Raw genomic sequence first — 6,358 nt, forward strand, 5'->3', positions numbered from 1 at the left:
TCCAACATTGGTTGTTTCTTGTCGTTTCCATTATAACCATTCTAATGGGCATGAGGTGATATGTCATTGCATTTCCCTAATAATTAGACATGTCGAGCATCTTTTCATCTGTCTCTTGGCCATCTGTATATCTTCTCTGGAACAGAAGAAATGTCTATTGTCCACATTTCTATTTGGAATAGAAAATGTCTATTTATATTCTCTTTCCACTTTTTAATCAGAATGTTTGTTTTTTGTTGAGTTGTATGAGTACTTTTGGAGGAGGCAATGGCATCCCACTCCATTACTCTTTCCTGGAAAATCCTATGGACAGAGGAGCCTGGAACACTGCAGTTCATGAGGTCGCTGAGGGTCGGACATGACTGAGCGACTTCACTTTCACTTTTCACTTTCATGAACTGGAGAAGGAAATGGCAACCCACTCCAGTGTTCTTGCCTGGAGAATCCCAGGGATGGGGGAGCCCGGTGGGCTGCCGTCTATGGTGTCACACAGAGTTGGACACAACTGAAGTGACTTAGCAGTAGCATGAGTACTTTATTAATATTTTAAATATTAACCTCTTATCAGATACATGATATGCAAATATCTTCTTCCATTGAGTAGGCTACTTTTTCATTTTGATGTTGGTTTCTTTCACTTTGCAGAAACTTTTTAGTTTGATGCAGTCCCATTTATTCTTTTTTTTTCCCTCTTGTCTATGGAGACAGATAAAAACAAACAAACAAACATCATCAGTAAGCCAAATCTCAGCGAAGTTACTACCTTTATTTTTTCTTCAAGGAATGAAATGATCTCAAGTCTTACATTTCATTGTTTTGCCTTCCAGATCACTGATTTGTTGTGCCTCATCTATTCTGATACTGAACCCCTGTAATATATTTTTCAGTTCAGTTTTAAATTGTTTGTTACTTACTTATTTTTTCTATCTCTTTGCTGAAGTTATCATTCTGTTCATCCATTCTTTTCCCAAGTTCCGTGAGCATCTTTATGACCAATACTTTGAACACTTTATCATGTACATTGCTTATTTCCATTTCATTTACCTCTTTTGCTGAGGTTTTTGTCTTATTCTTTTGATTGGAACATATTCCTCTGTCTCCTCTGTTTGCCTAATTCTCTGCATGTTTCTATGTATTAGGTATGTCAGCTGTGTCTCCCAGTTTCAAAGGACTGTCCTTATTTCAAGGATGTCCTGTAGGGCTCAGAAGTGCCATCAGAGCCAGGAGATCAAAGGGTATCCCCTGTGGTCTGTGTGTGCCCTTCTGGAGTGGTTGGGCTATAGCTACTGCAGGGTGCTGGTGGGTAGAGATGGCCTCCAGATGGTTTTAAGACCCAGTGGTAGCTGCCTCAGTGCACCAGTGGCTATTAGGTAGGTGTAAGGTCCAGCTAAGGTGCAGTGTGGGTGGGCCTTCCTGTGGAATGTGCCCATAAGCGATAACAGGTTAGATAAAGAATTCCAAAATGGTACCTGCACTTCCTACTCAATATTTTTTTCTTCCATCTTTCTTTCACAGAGGTCATACCTGAACTAGAATTCTCCCCTGAACTAAAGCCTCCTCCAGCTTCCCCCTCATTTTCCCTCACAGTCATTTTCCCCAGGAAATAACTTGCATATTTAGTTCCCTTCTGGTGTCTTCTTCTCAGAGGAACCAAACTAATACAACATCATTCTTGTTTCTAGTCTTAAGAATATATTCCTTCCTCCTCCTGCTTAAGGACAGCTCATTCAACAGTGCTTTTAACCACAACCCCTCCTGTCATCTCCCGTACTTTATTACCTACACCATTATTACTTACAATACTTCCATTTTTCTTCTTGGTATTTACATTCTTTCCCAACCAAACAACAACTACCAACATATATACCCAGAGAACTGGACTCTTTCAGTCTGGATTTGGTTATGAAAGTAGAAGTGAAGTGAAGTGAAGTCACTCAGTCGTGTCTGACTCTTTGCGACCCCGTGGACTGCAGTCCACTGTCCATGGGATTCTCCAGGCAAGAATACTGGAGTGGGTTGCCATTTCCTTCTCCAGGGCATCTTCCCAACCCAGGGATCGAACCCAGGTCTCCCGCATTGTAGGCAGATGCTTTAACCTCTGAGCCACCAGGGAAGCCCATTATGAAAGTAGAGAAACTTTAAAATTCCAGAAATAAAGGGTTTATTATAAGAGTAAGGATTTATCCAAAGGATAGAAGAACTGAGGGAGCAAAGGTCAGGGATTTCACCACCAAAGTTCAGAAAAAATGAAACAGACACTGATGACCACAATCTGAAGCACTGAAGCAACAAGTTACCCATCTAAAGTTCATGTGAAACTTGGAATTTTCAAGTTTAAAAGTTTTCAACTAATTTATTCCAAAGCAATGAAGCAGATGGTTCTCAAACATTAAAAAGATTGTAGATCTCATTCAAGTATAGCATTAGCAAAATCTATGATCATATAACCAGAATCATATCATAATCAGAGTTATCAGAGTTTACAACGACCTAGAAAACTTGTGATTGTGAGAACTCTGGAAACCTGGGTCATTTCAATACCTCTCTCTACCTCTTTCTGCTTTCAGCTCATTGGTCCTCATGGCCAGGTCTGAGTTTCACTTAAACCTCCAAAAATAAAAGAGAAAAACCCACAAAACTATATTTCTCTTACCTAATTCAGAAAAGAATATGAGGAGAATGCTACCTTTCTTAGTACTATTTTAACAGGTCCTCAGAAAATTCTGAAAAAAATTCGAATTTCTGATCACATATCTATAGCAATTAGAAAGGAAACATTAGGTTTGTTATTTCTTTATTTGAAGACAAATGGTTAAATTGCAGGAACATGAGGTATTCATTCCTAGTCTTTGTTAAGAATGCAGGAGATCAGATACTCTGGCTCATAAGTGTTTAACAACTTATGGCAAGCATCCTGCTTATGCTGAAATATTTTTTCATGTATGCTAACTATTTATTGAGCAGTTGTTTCATTTGTTGTTTTGTTGTTCAGTCCCTAAGTCATGTCCAACTCTTTGCAACCCTATGGACCTCAGCACACCATGCTCCTCTGTCCTCCACTATCTTCCAGAATTTGCTCAGATTAAGTCCATTGAGTCAGTGATGCTTAACCATCTCATCCTCTGATACCCCCTTCTCCTCACGCCTTCAATCTTTCCCAACATCCGGGTCTTTTCCAATGAGTCAGCTCTTCACATCAGGTGGCCAAAGTATTAGAGTTTCATGTTCAACATCAGTCCTTCCAATGAACTGATTTCTTTTAGGATTGACTGGTTGGATCTCCTTGCAGTCCAAGGGACTCTCAAGAGTCTTCTCCAACACCATAGTTCAGAAGTATCAATTATTCGGTGCTCAGCTTTCTTTATAGTCTAACTCTCATGTCCTTACCTGACTATTGGAAAACCATAGCTTTGACTATATGTACCTCTGTTGGCAAAATGATGTCTCAATATGCTGTCTAGGTTGGTCATAGCTTTCCTTCCAAGGAGCAAGTGTCTTTTAATTTCATGGCTTCAGTCACAGTCTGCAGTGATCTTGGAGCCCAGTGCTTCCACTTTTCCCCCTTCTATTTGCCATGAAGTGATAGGACTGGATGCCATGATCTTAGTTTTTTAATATTGAGTTTCAGGCCAGCTTTTTCACTCTCCTCTTTCACTCTCATTAAGAGGTTCTTTTAATTCCTCTTTGCTTTCTGCCATTAGAGTGGTATCATCTGCATATATGAGGTTGTTGATCTTTCTCTTGGCAATCTTGATTCCAGCTTGTCAGCATCCAGTCTGGCATTTCGCATGATGTATCTGCATTGGGCTTCCCTTGTAGCTCAGCCAGTAAAGGATCTGCCTGCAGTGCAGGAGACCCGGGTTTGATCCCTGGGTTGGGAAGATCCCCTGGAGAAGGAAATGGCAACCCACTCCAGTATCCTTGCCAGGAAAATCTCATGGACAGAGGAGCCTGGTGGACTGCAGTCCATGGGGTCACAAAGAGTCAGGCACGACTGAGCGACTAACACTAACACTAAGCAGGGTGACAATATACAGCCTTGTCATACTCTTTTCCCAATTTGGAACCAGTCAGTTGCTCAATGTCTAGTTCTAACTGTTGCTTCTTGACCCACATACAAATTTATCTTGCTTCATATTCACTTCTAAATAATTACCCAGAAATTTAGAAATATATGTTCAATTTTCTCTCACATAAGTACAAAACATATATCCAGATAGCTACTCAGAACTGTTAAGAATCCATAGGTGGGATATCATGTCTGTCATGCTGGCTGTGGACATCTCAAGAGCCAATTGTATTGACAGCTATAGGAGCTGGGGAGAATGCAGTTCATACATACAAAAGGGCTATAACATCAGTTCAAGGACTGCAGCGTAAAATATATTACAAGTTAGCAGAAACTCAAATGTTTAAGAAAGGGAGCAGTCATCCAAGGAGCATACTTCTAGAAACATAACTGAACCAAAATTTCCTAGTTCTTAGGATTCCTTTTTGTATGCAAAGTATGTATTTGCAGAAGCTGGAAAAATTTGGAAGAATGTGATTTTCAGAATTATAAACCTGGCTTGTTCACGTATTCACCAAAAGACCTGGGGAAAAATAACTTTTGTAGCATCTCAAATTCCTCATTTGACTTTTAAAAATAACTATCTTAATTATCTCCAAGGGCTATTGTGGAAATCAAAGGCAACCTTGTGTGTAAAATAAATACACTCATACAGAATAAAATAAAGGTAAAATAATTGTTGCTTCCTAAACACTATTTTTGATTAGACCCTGAGAAAGTTAGGTTCATTCTGTATCATAGCATCATGTAGTGATTAAGATTGTAATATAATAATGTGTCCTTTCTCTTTTTATTAATATATGTTCTTCTTGTTCTTCAAAACTCAAGCTCAAATTTTCTACAAGAAGTTTAAGAGGGTGTACAGTTCAGTTCAGTCACTCAGTCATGTCTGACTCTTTGTGACCCCATGGACTACAGCACACCAGGCCTCCCTGTGCATCACCAACTCCCAGAGTTTATTCAAACTCACATCCATTGAGTCAGTGATGCCATCCCACCATCTCATCCTCTGTCGTCCCCTTTTCCTCCCACCTTCAATCTTTCTCAGCATCAGAGTCTTTTCAAATGAGTCAGTTCTTCACATCAGGTGGCCAAAGTATTGGAGTTTCAGTTTCAGCATCAGTCCTCCCAATGAATATTCAGGACTGATCAACTTTAGGATGGACTGGTTGGATCTCCTTGCAGTCCAAGGGACTCTCAAGAGTCTTCTCCAACACCACAGTTTAAAAGCATCAGTTCTTCAGCACTCAGCTTTCTTTATAGTCCAACTCTCACATCCATACATGACTACTGGAAAAACCATAGCTTTGACTAGATGGGCCTTTGTTGGCAAAGTAATGTCCCTGCTTCTTAATATGCTGTCTAGGTTGGTCATAGCTTTTCTTCCAAGTAGTAAGCATCTTTTAATTTCATGGCTGCAGTCACCATCTACAGTGATTTTGAAGCTCAGAAAAATGAAGTCTGTCACTGTTTCCACTGTTTCCCCATCTATTTGCCATGAAGTGGTGGGACCAGATGTCATGATCTTAGTTTTCTGAATGTTGAGTTTTAAGCCAACTTTTTCACTCCTCTTTCATTTTCATCAAGAGACTCTTTAGTTCTTCGCTTTCTGCCATAAGTGTGGTGTCAGAAATATTCAAAGATGAAATGTCATTATATCTGCAACTTATTTTGAAACGTGGCAAAATGTTAAAAGTGGGAATCTATTTGCATCCAATAAAGCAGGCTGTGTTCCTTTCCCCATGGGCGCCCAGTGTGCAATGACTGCAAAGAGCAGCCTTCTTGGTAGTGTACGCAGCCTGTTGCCTGTACAGTGTGCCCTAATGGACCTTGGAGACAACTCTTTCCAGGGGACAATCACGACTTGCATGCTGTCCCCAGTCTAGGCTCCAGACAGGTACGTGTGGTACATTTGGAAAACACCAGGGCATAGTGGCCAGGGTCCACATTGGCAAAGTCATAATGCCCATCCTCACCAAGCTGCAGAACAAGGAGCCTGTGGTTGAGGCCAGACCTTCCACAGGGCCAAGCTCAAGTTCCCTGGCTGCCAGAAGGTCCATATCTCCAAGAATTGGGGATTTACTAAATTAAATGTGGATTAATTTGAAAACATGGTGGCAGAAATGCAGCTCATCCTGGATGGCTGTGGGGTCAAATATATCCCTAATCATGACCCTCTGGACAAATGGCAGGCCCTGCATTCATGAGAACCTTGGCTCTGTCCTCTCCTTCCTTACTCATGTCCACCAATAAATCTTACTTTCCTATCCAAAAAAGAAAAAAGTGGGA

General features: G+C 40.5%; 1 non-coding gene across 1 annotated transcript; it reads left to right on the top strand.

Moving 5' to 3' along the window:
- The first annotated feature begins 5,776 nt into the window (after positions 1–5,776).
- LOC120862293 lies at positions 5,777–5,911 on the top strand. The gene has a single exon (XR_005720723.1). It is a non-coding gene; the product is annotated as a small nucleolar RNA SNORA70 (small nucleolar RNA).
- Positions 5,912–6,358: the final 447 nt, after the last annotated feature.

Source organism: Oryx dammah, unplaced genomic scaffold (assembly GCF_014754425.2).
Source record: "Oryx dammah isolate SB20612 unplaced genomic scaffold, SCBI_Odam_1.1 HiC_scaffold_3, whole genome shotgun sequence".
Lineage (NCBI taxonomy): Eukaryota > Metazoa > Chordata > Mammalia > Artiodactyla > Bovidae > Oryx > Oryx dammah.